Here is a 24386-nt window from a genome sequence, read left to right as displayed (position 1 = left end):
ATATGCCTCGGTTTGTGGATGAACGCAGACTTAGGTTGATAATCATTTTGAATATTTAGCAGTACTTTACCCATTGGTGTGAAACTCGTTCTCAACCAATGATTCCCACAGCTACAGGAACACTACTTCAATACCTGTTAGACAAAATACTTACGCAGTGCTATCAGACGTAGAGATCAACCTGACACAAACTGTGGGAAGTTTGTTTTACAACCTTCGTACCTGGATAAATTGCTTTTTCTATTTGAGATATCTGTGAACGTTGCCGCATAAGACAATTCAAGAAGAAACTAAATTCCTTCAGCTACGCCATTGTTTAAAGAAATCGTGTTAACGGCCCTAAATCATGGTTTGTAAATCGTTTACCAGCTGTACTCTGCCGCATTTTGCTAGTTCGAAGGCAAAAAGTTTACTGACAAATTTTACAGAAGGAAAAGGGGGACGAAATGTCTCCCACTCGAAGGTCATGTTGTTTTACTTAAATGATTACAAAATCGGGTAAAACGAACAATGAGGTTGTCAGTATAAGCACATTACTGTTGTCAATATGATGTTGCACCGCCCAGGATCTGTACTGATAAAGGGCCCATTTAGGTCAGGCATATTGTACACAGAAGTGGATGAGAGAGCACCACTAAATTCTAAAATCCGTATGCATTGCTTACACACAGAAATTACTGTTACAGTGTACTTATTGAGCCCAATGAGTGAAGTGCATATTTTACGGTGAGAAAGAGCACTGGCAAACAGTCTTCGCTACATTAGGTTACTTAAACTGGCGTCACTCTGAGCTAGAGTTTATGGTCAGCCACTAAGTGTAAGGACAGTGAGTCGGATGCGGGTTTTGCAACTGTGAAATACTTTCCTTACATTATGGAAGCGAATATTAAATTTGAAGTAATATTGGGAAAATTTTGGACTTGGATAGCTCAGAATGAAAATCTTTCTGTTTATTGCAAAGGAAAACAATTGATTTTCTTAAACATTCTCTGTCATACACAACTTGACACAGGTCACGTCGACCAAATCATATGGAAGAACCGACAGCAACGTATATCGGAAGGCAGTAAGATCCCTTGGCTTTTGGTTAGGCAGTATTCGACAGCCATTTCTAGGCCCAAGTAAATGAAGAAAGGAAGCGCGTTTTTGTTATCAGGTAACGTCTTCATCAATTACTTTAGTTTTAATGTGATCTACGAGTAATTTCTGATGTTTGATATTAACATGAAAAGGATTCCGTAGACAGGGAAAGAACTTCTTCTTGGGCAGATACTTCTATAATGACCAAAAGGCCTTAAATGATCTTCAAGCACATGTGTTCCAGCATCGGTATGAAGAAAATGATAGTAATAATGACGGTGATAATCGAATTATCCGGTAAATTCATATTTCACAGTGATTTTCTCGAACTAAGAAATTTCCTGAATTAGTGAAAATTTCAAAATGGCTTCAAATCGAGGCTGTGACGCCTAAAAGAGTCTTTACATCCTGCTGACATGAGAATAGCATAATCTCCACGTCAGAATTTTGCTTCTACTTAACGATTTAATAGACTCGCGTTTTTTTTCACCGTGACTAGTTTTGTAAGCTAAGCACATCACCCATTACAGCACACTCCTGGGGCTGGGAAATGTGGCCACAATGGTCTGGTGGAACGAACTATCACAAGTGCAATGCGTGGGTTCAGGTATTTACTTTCAAGAGGCACAAACAGATTTAATTTACCTCTAGTAAGCTCAAGAGAAAGCTGTAATAATCCAGAATCCGCATGAAACATCACGTTCCCTCATTCCAAACTGGACAGAGCCGGTTTACGTTGGAAAATGATATAGATGGAGGTCAGGGTAAACAGAAATACTGTCGCCCATAAACCTAATTACATTACAAAATTTTATTTTATTTGATGAACTGATAGCCGTCTACAGGAACAGGGCTCTTATTTTACTTGTACTTGATTGAACTAGAGACGCTGGACTGTGATTCGAATTCGTATCTCCTCTTTCGAGGATCTTAATCTCTCGGAACTGTATAGTTCCATAATTTCGTTCCTTTTCCCAATATGTGGATCCGAATCCTGATCCAGTACAAAAACATTCATAATTTCATTTCAAGCCCTATCACGTGAACACCGGCCTGCTAGTGAAAATTAACGTGCATTTTTAATGTCTGTTCATGTTGCCAACAATTTCTGGACAAACTCGCACACATCTTACTGTTGGTGAGTAAGCAATTGATACATAAGCTATATTCGTGGACAATAAAGAAGAACGATAGAAGTGCTGCTCGACTGTCGTTCAGACACAAAAATTTGTGTCCTTATTTTAGATTCGAACACCTAGCAGCTGGTAAGAAAAACCGATGCGTAACATTTGATTTTACTTAGTTAACAATCCGATTACGTCTTGGGTTCGTATCTACGTCGCAGAACTTCACATCATGCGCTTCATCTTTAAATGCATACACACTTCGTTACTTCTGAATTGAGGTATATCAGACGTCTTTCATTGTTAGTTAACAGGGATGAAAGGGTCTTGATAGGAGTCCCAATTTATTACAAAAACTGTCGTCTTTTATTTTCATGTTTAGATTTGGTTACTGATATAGGCGAAAATTTCGGTACTTTATGACTCTTCAAGGATAGTAAACAATATGATATGATTAGATTAGATTAATACTTGTTCCATAGATCATGAACACGACATTTCGTAATGATATGGAACGAGTCATTTTAATGAAAGATTTCTTTGCATACCACTATTCAATTTCTTTGCAACAATTTTTACCCTCTCTCTCTCTCTATCTCTCTCTCTGTCTCTCTCTCTCTCTCTCTCTTTCTCTCTCTCTCTCTCTCACACACATACACACACATTCTCTTTTTATTTTTATTTGTTTGTTGTGGTCGACTATCGGCAATGCACGAAAACGTCCGTGAATGAGTTTCTTAGTTTTGAGTACAGTTACGAAAGAAATATAAAAACAACTATGAGAGTTACTGATTTATGATGCTTAGTAGCAGTCAGTTCTGAGTATTATTAGTAACTAAGCTCCAATCCCTAAACCTAGTTACAGAAATGCGAATCAAATGCATTACGTATTCCAGGCCGTAGCAGTCGCGTCTTAGAGGCGCCAGCTATGGTCACTTCCCAGCCCGCTGTAGGATCACATAGGTTCGTCTTCTTCCTGCTGGTAATGTAACTGAGATTTGGCAACAACGCAAGGTATGTTTGGCAACTAGTGATCGACGAGTTACTTCGTGGTGTGCACGGAATTAAGCCTCAAAGTTCACTTGATTTCTCCTGTCATTTCCATTGAATAATATGAGTTGTTATCGCATGAGGTGTAACAAAAGATTGTAAATTTACGGTTTTCAGCCCAGAAACGTCATTGAACGTGGCAATGGCAACTAATCTCGTCCTGTAAATAGCGATTTACGAGTTCCAGCCACTATTTGCCTCGTAGGAGAAAGACGCGAACCATATTTATCCGCTAGCTCTGTGTTGATGTGCTGACCTCTGGAAAAGCGACTATTATGGTTCGCGGTTCCGGACTCGCCGAATGTAACGTTTTTATCCCTTCTGTGTAAGAGCTGTAAGCAGCTAGATCAAACATCGATAAGCAAATCGTAAGAAAATACTTTCAGCTCATAGTACAATGGTGAAGAACTTAACAATGCTGCACAACAAGTAACGCCTCTTTCCGCTGCTGACAAGCAAATTTTGGGTTTCTAGGAATACGTAACTTTATTTATGAAATGCCACATTTGCATACCTGTTGAGTATGACACAGCATACCATTTAAACACAGATCTACTCGAAATCTAAGTGAGTAGTATTTTACTTATTCGTGCCGATAGAGGCACGCTTGTGTACAGATACTCAGTTGTGTTACAACAGACTTTCGTCGTAAGGTTATCGTGGGTAGTTTTATTTCATTTCTTACAATACAGTGCACAGTTTTTGTAAGGTATCTTTTAGTGTTGTTAAAACAATACTAGACATGAGAGAGAAATTAATCATCAACATTATATGCGAATTCTGTGATGTTATTTATAACAGTCTGACAATGCACATGCAGTTCATTGATTACATGCATGTAGAAAACTTGTTCTGAGTTAAAGCTGTCAATCAAGGTTTGAAAAAGAATGAAATGCCACTACTAGACGACAGCTAATGCAGAAAATACTTTTCTGACTATTTTGGCACGATGCGCTCTCCCCACACATAATACAAAAGCTTCGAGACGCATCTGCTGCCTGGCCGTCTATTAAACCTAAAAAGAACAAAATGACGCAGAAGTTAGCCTTTTTTTCCACATGCGACTATTTGGGATTGAGAAGTGAAGAGAATTATGTTCAAAGTTCCATTAAATTGATAACTTCAGCACACAGCAGAATTGCGTTTTAAAAAATGTAGCAATGAATTTAATAGAACACGCGACGTTTTATCAACACTGCGGGACGCTTACCGTTACGCTACTAGCTGTAACGTAGCTACAGCAGCTCTGGAAGTTAATGACAGTTCCTCCAGAACTTCCGCATTCCACAGTGCTGTGAGATAATGCATATGGCCGCATCTACACTTCTGAGAGACAGACAGTTACAGCATTTCTTTTGCACTGCACGACGGTTTCAACAAACAGATAGCGCAATACAGTAGCTCAAATGGAAAGGAACACTTCCTATTTAAATTTCTGTATCCCACACTGTTGGCAGTTCTGTGTAGGTGGCAGTTACGTTATTTTTTTTTCGGTTATTAGAAAATAGAGTCGAATGTATGCACTGGGTAGCCAAGGTAGCTAGTTCATGGCCATTCGGTCTATCAAGTAAATGAACGTACTCAACATCCTGCAAACCACTACAGGGAGCCTGTGTGTCAGAATTCTCATCTTGTGTGCCACAACGGTGTTACGATGGAGAAATGCTTGGTAGAGAAGAGGGTTTGGTGGTCTGTTGCACTGATGATAGTTTCATATGATGATGGTCTGGGTTCGATTGCAACTTCTGCCGATGAGTTTTGATAGGGAGAGGCAGATTCTATTCTCTTCTGGCTACGCCAAGTGAAGAAGGTATAATGGCATTGTGGTCTGAAAATCACATTAAACATGATATTCCTTCTGTACCAAGTAGACGTTAGGTGGAACAACAATAAAGTAAGGAGTGGCGACATGTAGAAACTCAATCACCAGTAACCTTTCTTATACTAGTTATTTATTTCTAGTGACGAAACAAACCCTGTGTATCCAGAATGAGGTTTTCACTCTGCAGTGGAGCGTGCGCTGATATGAAACTTACTGGCACATTAAAACTGTGTGCCCCACCGAGACTCTAACTCTGGACCTTTGCCTTTCGCGGGCAAGTGCTCTACCAACTGAGCTACCCAAGCACGACTCACGTCTCATCCTCACAGCTTTACTTCTGCCAGTACCTCGTCTCCTACCTTCCAAACTTTACAGAAGCTCTCCTGTAAAGCGCACACTCCGCTGCAGAGTGAAAATCTCATTCTGGAAACTTCCACCATGCTGTGGCTTAGCCATGTCTCTGCAATATCCTTTCTTTCAGGAGTGATAGTACTGCAAGGTTCGCAGGAGAGCTTCTGTAAAGTTTGGAAGGTAGGAGACGAGGTACTGGCAGAAGTAAAGCTGTGAGGACGGGATGTGAGTCGTGCTTGGGTAGCTCAGTTGGTAGAGCACTTGCCGGCGAAAGGCAAAGGTCCCGATTTCGAGTCTCGGTCCGGCACACAGTTTTAATCTGCCAGTAAGCTTCAAACCCTGTGTATGGTCACAGGACACTTATTCCATCTTTCATTTCAGCTTCTGTATGTCGATAAAACTGGTTCTGAACTGGGAATGCAACTCAGACCGCCCTTAACGCGGAATCTGATCCTTTCGTGACAATACAGCTCGACTACAACTTGTTGTTTGTTCAAAACTGTAGATTCCTCAACATCTCCACATATTGCGCATGAGTGGGCTGGAATCCTGGCCCAGCACTAAAGTTTTCACTATGTATTATCAAGCTCTAGTGTGAGAACACCTATCTGCTAGTGGATAATAATTTTTATTTTTAATGCATTTTCATTCGTTGTCAACTCTAACGATATCTGACGTTTTTGACTCCCAATGAGACACAGATCTATTTGCGAAATCACTGTAAGTTCAAGGATGTTATACCGAGTTGCAGGTGGACAAAAATTCGGTAGCTGACGTCTATTTGTGTGTAGGCAACAACGATAAGTTTGGGGATCGCTTCTCAGTCAGCACTGAGCTCTTCGTCATATTATTTCTAGTTCAAACATGCTCACATGTCGCTGCTGGTGCAACAAACCCATACTTAACGTTCCTTTTCTCTAGACTATAACAGCGATAATTGCCGGGTTGGAGTCCTGGGAAGGAAAAAATTAATGTTTCGTCTCGTCATTTCAGTTAATACATCTACCTACTGCCGAAAAAATCCGATATGCCGAAGTTGATTGTGCTTCGATAACAAACCGATTAGGTTCTGGGTTCAAGTCCCTGTCCAACGCAAAGCTTTACCTCAGTGCATTTCAAGTAAGTTACTTGTGAAGAAGCAATATTTAACATGTCTCGTAGTTCGTTAACAGGGACAATAGATGCTGGGTAGGGATTCGCGTCCTCAATAAATGTTTACGTTATGTGATTTAAAGTTGATATTTGTTAAATGATACTATCTAAAATCGAGGTCTATCACTCTCTTTATGCCTAGTAAGGAATGACTGTTAATTTCCGTCTGTCACGAAATCTTAGTTTGCATGACCTGGGTTTGAACCCATATGCAGAACGAGGCGATTCGTCGTGTCATTTGAAGTTCATACATATTCTCAACTAGCTGCTCGTGAGTAACGTAAATTTTTAATGACATTTTGTGTTAAATAATAAGTATGGTAGGTTACTTTGAAGAGGAAATCATGAATACGACGAACTTACTACCTGCATTACCAATCTGGCGTAAAAATTAGAGTGGTAACATTTCAGGTATGTCATTTATTGCAATAAATGTGAGCTTACAAGCCTTAAGGACAGTCTTATCTGTGATGAGGGGTTCCCTGATATTTTTAGTATCGTGGTATTACTATACATCTTGAGTTATTGCGATACACAGCAGTGTTTTCTAGTGGTGACTTGTTGGAACCATTTTCAACAGTCTAACCACTGTACCAAGGAGCGATTAGAGGACCTGCTAGACAGCTGCGATATGTAGGTTGCATGGGAAACAGGCGAAATGCAATTCAGGTCGTTCGGATACTTTTGAGCACGAGTGTACCTGTAAATATTGATTTTGTACTACAACGTGTATCCGGCCAAATATCACAATGCATCAAAGTGTTACATCTACTGTACATTTTTGGATTTAAAGTCTGTGAATAAGTGTTACACCAAGCGCAGCTAAATATTGTATACATATGTGTGTCCGCCCCATAATGTAGATTATGGGAATGAATTTGCTATGGATATCACGATGCAGTGCTCTGTAAGTACCCAAAACAAAACGTATCCGCCGGCCGGTGTGGCCGAGCGGTTCTAGATGCTGGAACCGCGCGACCGCTACAGTCGCAGTTTCGAATCCTGCCTCGGACATGGGTTTGTGTGATGTCCTTAGGTTAGTTAGGTTTAAGTAGTCCTGAGTTCTAGGGGACTGATGACCTCATAAGCTAAGTCCCGTTGTGCTCAGAGCCATTTTTTTTAAACTTATCCACTTCGTAAGCGTTTTGTTAGCGATACCAAAATTTCCGTCATTTTCGTCAGTCCAGTGCCCACAGCGTCTAGCTACACTTGGTCCACTATATAATGATTCTGTAGCACCACCATCTTATGATGAGCCTACAGTGGCTCGAAAACTAGCTAACGGTACAGAAAATCGTATCTAAAATAAAAAAAAGCGACTGGTTGCCCATTTACACCCAAGTAAATCACCAATTTAAATCGCAGCTGCAGTTGGTTATCAGTAATGGATACTCTGAAACAATATATTCTGTTTTATCCGTGTTGAGTTTTATTCTGCATTGATTATATCTGTTAACTTCCTCATTTGACTCATCGCTTTGTCCTCATCCAGAGACATAAGTATTTGGTCCCTGTATATAGTAATGAATGTAAAATGTGATACTGTACTGTCAACCCAAACTTCTTCACTCTCTATCCCAGTAGCCAAGAACGGTTTCTAGATACAAAAAACTGGTAACATAGAACATCCATAGCTTAATCCATTACTTGTTTTAAAACTTCCCAATATCTTACAACTAACCTTCATAGAAGTCTCACATCGGTGGTACATCGTTTTCACCAACTCTATTAAAGGACGATTCATTCCAACCTTTTTCAATACTGTCCATAGTAACCTCCTTAGCAGAAAGTTACAGGCCTTATCTAACTCAACAAACACAAACTTTGTTTGCAATCATTCTCTGACACATGTGGCATACGCAAAAGATGTTACCAACAGACCTTTGCCCAGCAATAAAACCCGACTATTCATGCGATAAAACAACCTGCACACTATTACAACCTGTTCTTTACTGCACTACCGAATAACATACTCACTGAAGCCGTTATATTTATTCCCTTGCTATCTCTCCAGCTCCTTTTGTTACATATGGTGGTAAAATACTATGTCTTCCATTCTTAGGATGCTTCATGTCCTTGAACTACTTTATTAAAAATAGTTACTAGTGCAGCCACTACTCTGTTTTTTGAAGAGCCTAATAACCTTCACTGTCAGCCAACTCTTCCACAAGATAAATCTCCACTTCATTTAGCTCCTTTACAAACTCTTCCATATCCTCTGTAAGAAGATCTTTAGAATGTTTCTCCCACTCAGAAACAGCAATCATTCGAGCTTCTATTCTAATTTATTAGATGCTCTCACTTGATGCATAAATCAAAAGCTTCTGATTCCCAGTTGTATCCATCTTAGTGTTCTACGTCGGTATGTATCTTCTCTCACCATTCCTCTTTAGCTCGGATAACGACACTTTTTACTTCCTTCATAATTGTTAATTCTGTAGTAGTTATCTCTATTTTCCTGACTCGTAGGGATTAACCATATATGGTAAGCAGTCTTCTTTTCTTCAGTCCTTTCTCTTAAGGTCTGAGTCATTTAATCAGTACCTTTCCCTCCTCCTCCTCCTCTCCCCTTTCAAGGGCTTCCTCAGCAGCTCCCACTAAATGTGATTTTAAATCCTCGTACAGTGATGTTACAGTTTCGTCCTTACCCCATCTGAGTTTCCGGTCGACTCGTCATTGGTATAGATCTTTTTTACTCCAATACTGCAGAAGTCCTACCTTTAGCCGTGGCTATTCGATACTGAGTCCTTCTTCCTGTTTCCTCTCCACATATTTGGATCTGATGGAGATTATGAGTCTTTCCAATATCATATGGTGATCAGTTCCACATAGTGTCCCTCGAAACGCTCTCACATCCTGAACTACCGATCTTCTGTCCTGGTTGACAATTACTAAATGTACAATTGACCTTAAATTGGTTCAAATGGCTCTAAGCACTATGGGACTTAACATCTGAGGTCATCAGTCACCTAGACTTAGAACTACTTAAACCTAACTAACCTAAGGACATCACACACATCCATGCCCGAGAAAGGATTCTAAACTGAGACCGTAACAGCAGCGTGGTTCCGGACTGAAGCGCCTAGAACCGCTCGGCCACAAATGCCGGCGACCTTATATTCCAAGTGATTGAATTCATGTATACTTATGGATCTCCTTGTGTTGAAAAATCAGTTAATAGTTTGACGTTGAGTCGGGTCACATTTGTTAGTTAATATACTTCCATTGCTATTAGTGTTTCTTCACCAAATTTCCGAACCACACTATCTTAATAAAGACTCAATTTTACTGTTTAAGTCCCACAGATCAAGCCGTTCGTGATGTAGGCAAGTTGCTTCAGTCATTCCCCTAAAGCAGTCAAATTCTTCCTTTTCATCATTGATGGTAAAATCGACACAGGGAGCATATTTTGCTCTTAGAACCAGTTCACTGCCAAGCCTCTTAATCACTAATTTCAAGATCTTCTCATTTACCTCTTCCCGATTCTTTATTCTCCCTTTCCAAATCATACGACCCAGCTTTAGCCCACGAGCCTTTGTCAACAGGACTCCATATATGCTCGTGTTCCTTAACATTTACTCCTCCTCTACCTTGGTTCTTCGTTTCTGTCAGAACTAAAATATCTACTTGCCGTTTCTCAATCTTTGATATTACTCCTTGTAATTTATTGATCAGGCCCTGAATGTACCACCTTCCAAATCAAATTGTCTCTTTACGAAGCCATTTCTTTACTCCATATGATCCATCGGTCGGAATCTGACTTTCTGAGATGGCCTGTAGCAGAACTCCCAACCTGGAGTACCATGAGACTCTTCTTTAGGGACTGCCTTGAGGGACTTCTTGCACTGCGGCTGTGAGATCCGTCTTCCAATAGCTTATATACTACCACTAAAAGCAGGGTTGCTTCGTCCGCCACCTTCGCCGTTCCCATGGTCCCCGTCTCCCTCTACACTGCAGCTCAAGTCTTCGCCGTACACTGGCGTGGCGCCTTCATGAGGTACTATCAACTGGGCCAGGTAGGCCAAGGTTTTTCGACGAAGAGTTACTCTTCCCGTGCCACCTTTCTTAACCTTGGCCTTCGGATAGGCTAAAAAATGGCTCTGAGCATTATGGGACTCAACTTCTGAGGTCATTAGTCCCCTACAACTTAGAAGTAGTTAAACCTAACTAACCTAAGGACATCACACACCCTGCGACCGTAGCGGTCTCGTCGTTCCAGACTGCAGCGCCTAGAACCGCACGGCCACTTCGGCCGGCGACAGGCTAAAAAATTGTACATGATAACTATTGCGTTTTTTGAGGTTCTGACAGAAAACATGATTTTTCTAGCAGGAAGAGGTTGTTTTTCTCAATTTCAGGGTTTTCAAGTGAGAAGCCCATTCAGCAATTAGTTCAGTAGAAGAAATTAGGTATGCTGTCACTGCTTGAGAAATTAATGATTGGTGCTTTATTTCTTAAGACGTTACTAGAGTTTGTCTTTGCGGGAACGTCTCTGTTTCTTATGTGCTTGACTTCGTCGTGTTTATCACTGACTCTGGCCCGGATTTTAAAACGAGTCAAATTTTTCCCGAAATTAAAGATGAATTTTCCAAAAATTTGTGCATGGTTGCAGGCATTATAGTGTAGAGAAATGATTTTTTAATTTACATATCAAGTAATATATACAGCTTTCTTATTAACAGGTCATATTTCGACCAACTTTTGCGATAAGTAACCATCTTTAGGGCAACTTTTGCCCAAAAATGCGTACATATACTAAAGAACAGAAGAAACTGGTACTCCTGATTAAATCGTGTAAAGACCCGCGAGCACACAGAAGAGCCGTAACACGACGTGACATGGACTTGACTAAAGTATGAAGTACTGCGGGAGGTAACTGGCTCCACGAATCCTGCAGGGCTGTCCATAAATCCATAAAAACACAGTGGGGTAGAGATCTCTTCTCAACAGCACGTTCCAAGGCATCCCTGATATCCTCAATAATGTTCAAGCCTGGGGCGTTTGGTGGCCAGTGGAAGTGTTTAAACTCAGAAGATTGTTCCTGGAGCCGCTCTGTAGCAATTCTGGACGTGTGGAGTGTCGCATTGTCCTGCTGGAATTGCTCGAGTCCGTCGGAATGCACAATGGACATGAATGGATGCAGGTGATCAACAGGGTGCTTACGTAGGTGTCACCTGTCAGACTCGTATCCAGACGTATCAGGGATCCCACATCATTACAACTGCACACGCCCCAACCATTACAGAACTTCCTCCAGCTTGACAATCCGCTGCTGACATGTAGGGGCCATGGATTCATAAGGTTGTCTCCATCCCCATACACGTCCATCTGCTCGATACACTTTCAAACGAGACTCGTCCGACCACGCAACATGTTTCCAATTATCAACAGTCCAATGTCGGTGTTGAGGGCGCGGGCGAGGCGCAAAGCTTTTGTCGTGCAGTGATGAAGAGCCTTCGGCGTCGAAAGCTCATATCGTTGACGTTTCGTTAAATGGTTCGCACGCTGACACTTGTTGATCGCCCAGCATCGAAATCTGCAGCAGTTTGTGAGAGGGTTGCACTTCTGTAAGGTTGAACGATTCTCTTCATTCGTCGTTGGTCCCTTACTTGCAGGATCTTTTTTAGGCAGCAGCGATGTCGGAGATTTGATGTTTTACTGGATTCATGCTGATATTCACGGTACGCTCGTGAAACTGTCGTACAGGAAAATCCCCGCTTCGTAGCTACCTCGGAGATGCTGTGTCCCATCGCTCGTGCGCCGACTATCATACACGTTAAAATTCGCTTAAATCTTCATAACCTACAACTGTATAACAGTAACCGATTTAACAACTGTGCCAAACACTAGTTGTCTTACATAGGCACAGCCGACGGTTGCGCCGCATTCTGCCTGTCTACATATTTCTGTATTTGAATACGCATGCCTATACTAGTTTCTTTGGCGTGTCAGTGTATAAGGACACAGAAATAATAACATGAGAATGTCGATGATGTAACAGTGTTTCGGGTGATACCGCTACAAATAAATATAACAATTGCTATAACGCTTTATAAATCAGGACTATAGTAGATAAGAAGTGTAGCGTGCTAGTCGGTTCGGTGACGTAAGATGTTACTGCGCGGGGTCGAGAAAACGCTCTCGAAACCAAGAAAGGCGATTCCTGACGTAATAAACACCGCATACGTGGTCACACTAATCTCTGTGAATACAAAATCAGTTTGGTTTTTCACGCTGAAAGAAAAGTGTTCCAGCAGCCTGAAGTGGCGAGTTTCTGTTCGTGATTTTGGAGACAAGTTCGTTAGCACTGTCGGGAAAATTCTATTTTATAAACTGTGTTAAGTTAAATTTAGTAGAAAGGAATTGGCTATCGTAGTGGTATAATAGTCTACGTGGCGGCACTAAAGCTTCAGTGCCTAAGGTTTTCCTTGCGGTTAACCACGAACCTCTATGCGGTCTTCTAGATTTATGTGGTAGTCTCATTGATGTCGTAAGGATAGTTTCTCAATTACAAAAATATTTTTTTGGGTTGGTGAATTGAGGTCTGTTCCCCGGAAGCTTCGTGAGCTTAGTGGACAAAATTTTCCCTTGTTAGGGAAAATAGGGCTAGCATCGATGAATTTTCCTGGACCATTGAGATTTTTCTTGGTCAACACCATGCAGTTAGTATTCTTTTGGAGAGTGACTTTTCTTTGGTGAAAATCAATGTTTTCATGATTATTCTAGAGGTAGATTGCCAGCAATTTTTTGCCCTGAGAAAAGTCTTACATGATGTCGGTATTATTCTATTCCTCAAATGAATAATCCCTGTAGCAGTCACTCTCAGTTTCATGTGTTTGAAATCTTATGGGACTTGACTGCTAAGGTCATCAGTCCCTAAGCTTACACACTAAATAACCTAAATTATCCAAAGGACAAACACACACACCCATGCCAGAGGGAGGACTAGAACCCCCGCCGGGACCAGCCGCAAAGTCCATGACTGCAGAGCCCCAGACCGCTCGGCTAATCCCGCGCGGCTCTCAGTTTCATGTTGCATATTTACTTCGTGACTAGGCTTATCAATTGTTGCATTTCCGTAACCGGTTCCCTAACGTTTCGACTGACCGTTTGGGGATTAATAATGAAACTGAATATGGGGTCCAGCAGATGGACCACATTCCTCTCAGGTAATCCCCCTATTGTGTAAATTACTAGAATAAGAGGTTGTTGTGGTCTACATTCCTGTATACGTCTCCCACGTTACTTATGCCGAAAGGTATCTGAGAAGGTTATAGGCCGGTATTTAACTATTGCACCCTTAACCAAAAATTGTTTGGCAGTCATTCCCTTTGAGTGACCCCCACACTTGTTTTTTCTGGGGCACCTTATTCGAGAGTTCTTGATCTGAATCCGACTTGCTATCAATCTCCGCTTGCTGAACAACATCTGATTGCCTTTTGCACGGATTATAATTTTTTTGAATGTAAGAGAGTGCCTTCGATTTCTCTGCCAGTACTGTGGTATTGTCTCGTACGTTGTACAGTGTTCTTGGTAAACTTAGCTTGAAGTACACCTAAAACTACCTTGACGATGTAATTTATAGTCAATTTTTCCCCCAACATCCGGAACGTCTTCGTATGGTCTTAATCTGCCTTAGGGATGCAGGATTGGCTGTAAATCCTAGTAGGGTCATCCCCGATAGTGTGTAAATATCATTTCTGGACACTTTGTGTCTGCTCAAGGAATAAAGACTGATAACGAACGCACTATAGTCATTTATGGTTTTACTCCCCTGGTAGACAAATGCATCACAAAAGAGTATCGTTTGTCTGGGGCTATAGCCTTCAAGTTGCTTTTGCTGCCTTAAAAGAAGCCCTCAGTAATGCTCCGGTTCTTGCTACACCTGATTTTCAGGGCATATACATTTTGCAGACAAATGCCTCCATTCTCTTGCAAGGTTACCAGCGAGACCACAGGCTTTCCAGGCTCGCAACTGGGTTTTGGCTCATCTCCGTAAAACAGAACAGATAGCTCGTTGGGCGATGTGGATGTACACTTTCACGTTTTCTGTTCCTCATACGAAAGGGAGTGGCTACCATATCGCAGACACGTTGAGTAGAGTCTTTAGTTAACGCCTGGAGATAGATGAACTTTTGAAGGAGGAGGGCATTTTTTCACTAGCGCGATTTGAATAGAGATTCTTTTCCAGATCTTGCTAAAAAGGAATACCGGGATCAGAGGATTAGTGGAATTTAATATCAGCTCCGTTATGGTCAATCTTTCGAACGATATTGCTTGAATAGAGGTATATCACGTAATTCCATTAAATATGGTCAGAATTCTTCTCTCTGTGTTGGTCATTTAGGGACCTTTAAAGCAGTGATGAAGATTGTGCATGTCTTACTTGGCGCTGTAAATTTTGATGTTATAAGTTTGGTTAGACAGTCAGACAGTCAAACTTAATCTTAGTATCCGTCGGGTCTTTTTGACCGAGAAGAGAGGCCAATGCACAAGCTTTGTATTAATTATTTGCGGCCTCTTCCATGGACAAAATGATAGAATAGGCATGTTTTGATATTATTCTTTGCCTTTAAACGCTTTATTTGTTTGGTGCCAAGCTGGGGCGTCATGGCGGGTCCAACCATTTCCAATTTTAGTATGATTGTTTCTTATTTTGGTCTACCTAAGACACTGGTTAGTGGGAAAGCTCCTTCCTTTTTACATTGCGACAATTCAAGAAATTCTATTTTGGGAATGCCAAAACCCATATTACTTGCATCCCATACTACCTCCAGCCGTCTTTTACTGAGTTAGTTAATAGAAATCTGTACTCATTACCTGCCACAGTCAAGCTCGAGCTACTCCTTAAGAGATTTTATAACTTTTCTGTTGTATGAGATACTGCAGAGTTTGCAGTACTTTCCTCTCCATCTAGCTTCTCTGGCAGTTCACACGGACTTAATACTGTCAGATGACTGACAAGATCGCTATAGTTGTAACTACTTTGCAAGCCTTGATTCATTACACTGCAACAAGACTGAATAATTAACGATCTTGTTTCTAAATTGGCAGCACGACTTCCATAGAAACGTTCTGCATGAATGGTTTGTATGTTATTCGAGCATGACAGAGGCAAAGATTTGTATTTTCTTAATTACATAATACTGTTAGCTACTTCGGCATAACGGCCACGATTTTGCTGCAATAACAGAAATATTCTGACAGCTCTTTTTATCAGTCTGTCTGTCGCTGATAGTGTCATTCCATCTTTTGAAGATCAATGTAGCATCAATTCTATGTGTGTATCCAACATTATTCCTAAATGTTTCTACAAAATCTGCACTTCTTCAATGTTTCCAACCTGAATATTTCTACAAATTCTGCACTTTCTAAATATTTCCGTACACGAGAGTATTTTGCTCTTTCGGTATGATATCTTGTAAAAACTCTTTCAGCCGCGTAATAATGGAAGTATAAACAGAGTCCCATACTGCCTACAGAGTTCTTTTAGTTGATGAAACCAACCCAATTCTTAAAATTTTACCAATATGCAACACTCGTTGGTACAAAAATTTTACACAGGTGTTCAGTTCCCTTTCGTTTGGTTCTTTTGAGATTGATTATATAGATCACATAGTTTTCTAAAAATATCTGAAAGCAATTTATTCGACAGATTTCTATGATGCAATCGGTAACAGCTGGCTCTAGTCTGTGGTTGAGCAATGCCTGATTGTGAAACAGCGAAAAAAAATTTACTTTGTGCCCCTCGCCACTCTTTCTGCCCATCATTGTGGAGGCACCATCACTATGAGACACTAATATTAATACTCTTCCCTCATTCCAAAGAACTTGAGATGTCTAAGAAGGGTAGTAATAGTACTAGAAGTGGATACCTTCTCTAGTTCAACCAGATCTAAAACCATAATTTGGCAACTGTCAGTGTCCTCCATAGAAGATTTTAAACACTTAACTAGTCTATTCTTTTTACTTATTGTTATAAATTCATTTGTTAATGTATTTATTTTCTGTTTTTTTTCTACAACATGTTTTCGATTGTTTCATGCCTACTGTTAGTTATAAGAGATGTGATATTAATTCAACAGAAATTTATGTGAAGGATTCTTCCCATATTGGAATGTTACGAGCTATATGAACTTGCTATATGAACTTACATAGTGGTGTAAGGTCTCTTATATTCTGCAACATGAGCAGTGGGTTCAAATTCTTCTTGTTGAATTGCTATAATATTTTGTTCTAAGTATTGCTTTTTGCTTAATTCTGATTTTCTGACGCAGATATGTGTCGTTTACTTAATTTATGTTCACAAATATTTTTCCTCAAATTCTGTTGCTTGCTTTTTTATCACTTCCATAGCAATTTACAAGGACTTGCTGAACTGAAATGCCTCCGAAATTTTTATGTAAAAAATGTTAGAGCTTTTTAAATAAAACAAACAGTATTTACATCCTACTTCCTTATCCTTCATGTCTACATATTTGCAGCCCTCTGCCGCAATAGGGCTCCGAATTATAGCGTGTAGCATCGGGGTGTGTAATGTACCTATGTCCTTGTGTGAGAAACAGCATGCTGTAATCGAGTTTCGAATGCGAAGAGTTCATTCACACATGGCTCTGTTTTAGAATGACAACGCCTGACCACACAAGAGCGCTATGACATCTGCAGTAATCCGACACCTTGGTTTCACTGTCATCGTTCACCTCCCATACAGTCCCGAAATGTGTATCGTTACTAAACGACTTTTTGTTTCAAAAGCTTTGAGAGTTTTCACAAATCAGTTGGAAGGCATTACTTTTCAACATACTTTCGTATTTTTCCACGTACAAATTCAAGTCATATTTTAAGTCCCTGAGGCCTGTTGTGAGTACAATTTGCTTCTGAACGTATCTTGCTCTCCATGTTTCCTTTAGTAATAACTATCCTAGGAATCTCGACACTACAATAACTCCACTGATCTGAGTACGAAAAAGGAGACTAAAATGTGGCGTCACTGAGTGAACCTGTTACGCAATTTATTGCAGAGTTTTCAGAGGTACTTAACTGCACTTGGCATTTCAGCGGGTCGTTTTGCTGCACTTTCGGCACAATCACTATCATTATTCGAAATTTTTCCAATATTACTTTCACCTCCACCGGTTTCACCATATGTATTTTGTTTCAAACATTTTAGTAAACTCATTTTGCTACTTATTTCATGAACACATACATAACATTCGATTTCAAACAAGTTACAGTATCTATTGCTAGACTCTCATTAACATAACACATAGGTTAAATCCTTGTTTCAGCGTTAAGGCGTAAAGTATTGTGTTGACTATTACCGATTAACTTTTCACTTGGTTTGGTGCAAGCGGACGACAGTGGTTAATATCAGATGAACTAATTCAATGTTGATGCCCAATTTTCTTTGTAGTGCTTTTTGACGTGGAGCAGAAAGAAATACCTTACTTCAGTGTTATTGTCTTACCCATCATTAGCAGCGTAGTATGAGATTATTTTCTATTACCTGACCGAATTAGTAAATGTATAGAATTTTCACACATTTGTAGGAATTCAAGAGCCGGTCCGCACCACTAGATTTGCAGGGTTTAGAATAACCGGGAGCCTTGTTCCGGTAACTCTTAAACTACCGGTACTGAGTGCCAGCTAGAGTACTGGCCCAGCTTAAGCCCTGATTGACAAGCTTCGTACTGAGAATGTAGACTCTAATACTCTTAAGCAGAATTAGAAGACAGCGGTTAATAATTTGGCTCAGCACGTCGGTGAGAGGCTCACAGATACATAAGCTCTTGTTGGGGATAGGTAACTGTGTTTCAATTAAAAATCGGTGAGCGCAAGGTTAGGCGGATCGGAAGAGGTGAGCTAAGCTAGTGGTGTGATTCGTATGTCCCTGTGAGGTCACTGAAATGCCCAGTCATGTAAGTTTAATCATTAAAAAATTTATGAACTGTTAAGAAATAAGAAGTCCATTTAAGCCAAGAAAAAACTGGAATTTTCTGTAGGTGATAATTAATCTATACAGCGCTGAGAATTCTTCCGGGTTTTGTGGCCGTGGTCCATGGAACTCTTCTATCCCTGACGTTTTGTCCAAAGCTACGTTGGACATCTTCGGAGGTGCTCCTTGTTGTGCTAAGTCCTGCCGACAACGTATTTTGATACATGTTAATGTTGACACCACCGAATAGGTTTCGTAGTGGTACCCTCACTATTTCAGAAATTCCGTACCTACAGACTGGAAAACTGATCAAGTCACATCAATACCCAAAAAGGGAAATAGGAGTAATCCGCTGAATTACAGGCCCATATCACTAACGTCGATTTGCAGTAGGGTTTTGGAACATACACTGTGATCGAACATCATGACACATAGTCAGCACGGATTCAGACAGTATCGCTCTTGTGAAACACAACTAACTCTTTATACTCTTGAAGTAATGAGTGCTATCGACAGGGGATGTCAAATTGATTCCAGAAGACTTTCGACGTCGTTCCTCACAAGAGTCTTCTAACCAATCTGCGTGCCTGTGGAATATCGGCTCATTTGTGCGACTGGTTTCGTGATTCCCTGTCAGAAAGATCACAGTTCGTTGTAACAGACGGAGAGTCATAGACTACAACAGAAGTAATATCTGGCGTTCCTCAAGGAAGTGTTATAGGCCCTCTACTGTTCCTGATCTATATTAACGACATAGGAGACAATCTGAGTAGCCCTATTGGATTATTTGCAGACTGTGCTGTCATTTACCGTCTTGTAAAGTCATCAGATGTCCGAAACGAATTGCAAAATGATTTAGATAAGATATCTGTATGGTGCGAAAAGTTGCAATTGACCTTGAATATAGAAAAGTGCGAAGATATTCACATGAGTACTATAAGAAATCGGCTAAATTTTAATTGCGCGATAAGCCACACAAATCTGAAGGCTGTAAATTCAATTAAAAACTTAGGGATTACAATTACCAATAACCTAAATATGAACGATCACATAGATAATGTTGTGGGTAGACGACACCAAAGACTGCGATTCACTGGGAAAACAGTTAAAAGCTGCAACAGGTCTACTAAAGATACTGCTTCCACCACGCTTGTCCACCCTGTTTTGGAGTATTGCTGTGCGGTGTGGGATCCGCATCAGGTGCGACTGACGGATGACTTCGAAATACGGGAGATAGTGCCACAGACATATGTGAATTGGAGTGGCAATCATTAAAACAAAGGCGTTTTTCGTTATTCTCATGAAATTTCAATCACCAGTTTTCTCCTGCGATTGCGAAAACATTTTGTTGGCTCCCTCCTACAAAGGGAGCATCATCACGATAAAATAAGAAAAATCAAGGCTCGCACAGAAAAATTTAAGTGATCGTTTTTCCCGCGCGCCGATCGAGAGTGGAACTGTGGAGAGATAGCTTGAAGGTGGTTCATTGAACCCTCTGCCAGTCACTTTATTGCGAATAGCAGAGAAATCACGTAGATGCAGATGTAGATAAAACAGAATATTTCATTTTCCAAAGTATTAATTTATTTCATCATTTTGCAAAGTATCAGACATTTCGCACAAACATTAGGCACGTTGTTGCCAGTCGGTTGCCGGATAGCCGGGCACAAGACGTCGCCGAAACTGACGTTGCAACAAATGAAGTCGAAACTGAAAACGTCGGTCGCAGTGACGACCAGTCACATTTTTCAATTGACGTGATGATAGTAACATTATCATTCAAAGTGATACAATGATGACAGTAGATGAGAGAGAGTCTCCAGGGACTATTTTTCCCGTGGCGAGAAAGTAACGCACGACACCGCGGTCTTAATAATTCACTCATTAGTTGCCACACTGACGCCTAATGCAAACGTGATTGGACAGGGTGCATTGAGCACACCGGAAACCTCTGTCACAATGCAAATGTTGCAAGAGTTATTTAAACTAAGCCTCAATGATTTTTAAAACTACAAAACGAAAATTTTAATGAGCTTAATCAGCAAAATGAAACACTTAAGCACAGCATCAATGAAAAATTTAATGATTTTACAAAACAACAGAGAGATAAACAAAAGGAATTACTTGAACAGCAAATGCAAACTGTTGATGCTTTCAAAATAGACATAACACAACAGTTGAATGACTTGGCCAAAGATGTGTGTGCTGATCTTTCAAATGAATTAGGGCATTAATTTGTCAGAATGGGGAAATATCTAAAAACACAGTTGCTTACCGAGTTGTCACAAGATATAAATAAGGTGAAAAGTGTCATCAGTAGGCAAATCACATGAACAGTTCGCGGAAAAGGTAAATGAGGCATCTAAGCTCAGACAATAATGCACCGCGAGAGTTACAATCGTGCCAGAAAATAGATAGTTGACGAGTTGCAAACAGCGTACAAAGGTCTACCAGAAAAGCTGCCAGACCTGTCGTTGCAACTAATTATCGTATGTTTAAAATACTCTTTTCATGAGAAAGAAGCAAGAAAGGATAGATAAAGACATTAAGGAAATAAAGGACAGATCCTGGAGTGGTTTCCTACACCAAGGCAGTACCCTGACGCAGAAGGGAGACCTGGAACGCAAGGGTTATGTAGATATGATCGAGGAAGCAATGAAGGCACAGAAGGCGGAACTAAGAGCTGAAATAAATCAGAGATTGAAAGCAGTGGAGGAATAATCGAGGACTAACATTGAAAAGGAAAGGGAACATTCAGCCACAAAGTTATCTGGTGTCAACAGATAGGTCAGGTAAACCGAACATCTATCCGCACTAGAATACTAATCTAACAGGTGAAATAGACCGCCACCACAACATGCAGCAGGCTCTGCCGACTTTTGTCCCTGTCGCGCAGATGTATACGGAATACGATCCGATACATCGAAACAATGCCACACTGGCAACAGAAAATACTGCGTGCCCTTCTGCTTTGCTCGCGGATGAAGGCTTCTTATGACACAGGCAGTTTCCGGCTTTTTCTTCCGAAACCAAGCAAACAACGCCAGTCGCGTTCACAAGAGTCTTCCGGAACGTTTTCTCAGGGCATTGGAGCGAAGTGCAGAAAATACGCTTTGTGGTAGGTTATACACAGGGTGATGTCTTGCTGTGGGCCACTGACATGGAGGGAAAATGTCACACCTACGAACACTTTCAAAGGACATTCCTAGACAAGTCCTGGTCCATCGCAGTACAAGACAGGCTGAGTCGCCAAGTGTTCAATTTGGCGACCTTCAGCTGTAAACACAGAGGGCTCAGAAGATACTTCGAGAAGTATCTAAATAAAATACATTACTGGACAAACCGGATGTCTCACGTAGATGTCCTAAAAATCTTGAAAAGCCAACTACCGGCTAACATACGTGAGAAATTAATCACCACTCCTGAGCACAATGGATAGAATTTCCTCTCATTTCTAGATTCCATTGATCTTATTTACGAAGAGAGACCTGCGCAACCACAAAGCGATAGGGCACATGCAGACAGCACACGAACTGACGCATAACGCTGCGGGAATGTTAAAAAACAACGAACATGGGAGGCAGCCATATTTCCCTAGCAAGATACCAACAGGAACGAATTTTGTAACGGAAAGAGGCAAAAATTCAAACGACGATATAAAAATAACCAAGGACATAATTTCAATCGGCCAGAGAGGTTATAGTCAGCAAACGTACAAAGCGCCGCAGACCGGGGGCCAATTACCCGATCGGCGACTGGCAGGCGCAGAACACAACCAAGGGACAGAGTAATCCGCCGCCGCCTGACTATAATCAGTACAATCAAAATTATGTCTTGAATAGCGGCCAGTTGAAAAACGAGGCCACATACCCACACCTCCAGCCCAAAACTGTAAAATCCAAACAGTTGTAGGAAGTTAATCTAATGGCATAAAACTGCAGGCATGGATTCCTATTGGAATTCAGAACTTCTCTTTACAACACTTTTTTCTTGCTATTGAAAGGCTAATAGTAGACTACCTTATCGACATGGACACCTTTAGGAAGTATCAAGCACAAATTTACATTGGTAATGGGAAGTGTCATTTCGTTGTGAACGACGAACAGTATTCAGTAAGCCTAGTCAAGTCAGATGCCATGGAAAGCAAATCAAAACACACTGCTAACCGTTCATATACAAACTCTTCTATCCTATTGTCATGTCTGTAAGCACACAGGGAACTGAGTAATCACAGGAAGAGGTAACAGGTCCTGAGATCATGCATGCCAAGGTAAATGAGTCAGAGCGTCTTACAAAATAACAAAAGGAAGAACTGCAGTGACTCTTAATGCGATTTGCTCTCATTTATGAATGATGCCCAGGCATAAACAAAGGATACAAATACAAAATGGAGGTGTACCCCCAAGAAGCTTCTACTTTTCGTCTTATCCCATTCCATGAGACAGGAAGGAGGATGTAAGGGAAGACATCAATAGAATGCTAAACTGAGAAATAATACAATCGTCAATATATCTGTATCTTATGCCCACTTTGGCACTTAGCAAATCATATGGTAGTGTCCACCTCGTGCTCGATGCATGATGAATAAATAGAATTCTAGTGCCTGTCAGAATGCGACCTGAGAATCTGGAAGAACTACACTCCTGGAAATTGAAATAAGAACACCATGAATTCATTGTCCCAGGAAGGGGAAACTTTATTGACACATTCCTGGGGTCAGATACATCACATGATCACACTGACAGAACCACAGGCACATAGACACAGGCAACAGAGCATGCACAATGTCGGCACTAGTACAGTGTATATCCACCTTTCGCAGCAATGCAGCCTGCTATTCTCCCATGGAGACGATCGAAGAGATGCTGGATATAGTCCTGTGGAACGGCTTGCCATGCCATTTCCACCTGGCGCCTCAGTTGGACCAGCGTTCGTGCTGGACGTGCAGATCGCGTGAGACGACGCTTCATCCAGTCCCAAACATGCTCAATGGGGGACAGATCCGGAGATCTTGCTGGCCAGGGTAGTTGACTTACACCTTCTAGAGCACGTTGGGTGGCACGGGATACATGCAGACGTGCTGTTGGAACAGCAAGTTCCCTTGCCGGTCTAGGAATGGTAGAACGATGGGTTCGATGACGGTTTCGATGTACCGAGCACTATTCAGTGTCCCCTCGACGATCACCAGTGGTGTACGGCCAGTGTAGGAGATCGCTCCCCACACCATGATGCCGGGTGTTGGCCCTGTGTGCCTCGGTCGTATGCAGTCCTGATTGTGGCGCTCACCTGCACGGCGCCAAACACGCATACGACCATCATTGGCACCAAGGCAGAAGCGACTCTCATCGCTGAAGACGACACGTCTCCATTCGTCCCTCCATTCACGCCTGTCGCGACACCACTGGAGGCGGGCTGCACGATGTTGGGCCTTGAGCGGAAGACGGCCTAACGGTGTGCGGGACCGTAGCCCAGCTTCATGGAGACGGTTGCGAATGGTCCTCGCCGATACCCCAGGAGCAACAGTGTCCCTAATTTGCTGGGAAGTGGCGGTGCGGTCCCCTACGGCACAGCGTAGGATCCTACGGTCTTGGCGTGCATCCGTGCGTCGCTGTGGTCCGGTCCCAGGTCGACGGGCACGTGCACCTTCCGCCGACCACTGGCGACAACATCGATGTACTGTGGAGACCTCACGCCCCACGTGTTGAGCAATTCGGCGGTACGTCCACCCGGCCTCCCGCATGCCCACTATACGCCCTCGCTCAAAGTCCGTCAACTGCACATACGGTTCACGTCCACGCTGTCGCGGCATGCTACCAGTGTTAAAGACTGCGATGGAGCTCCGTATGCCACGGTTAACTGGCTGACACTGACG

This window comes from Schistocerca americana, chromosome 3 (genome assembly GCF_021461395.2).
Source record: "Schistocerca americana isolate TAMUIC-IGC-003095 chromosome 3, iqSchAmer2.1, whole genome shotgun sequence".
NCBI lineage: Eukaryota > Metazoa > Arthropoda > Insecta > Orthoptera > Acrididae > Schistocerca > Schistocerca americana.
This window is presented reverse-complemented; position numbering follows the sequence as displayed.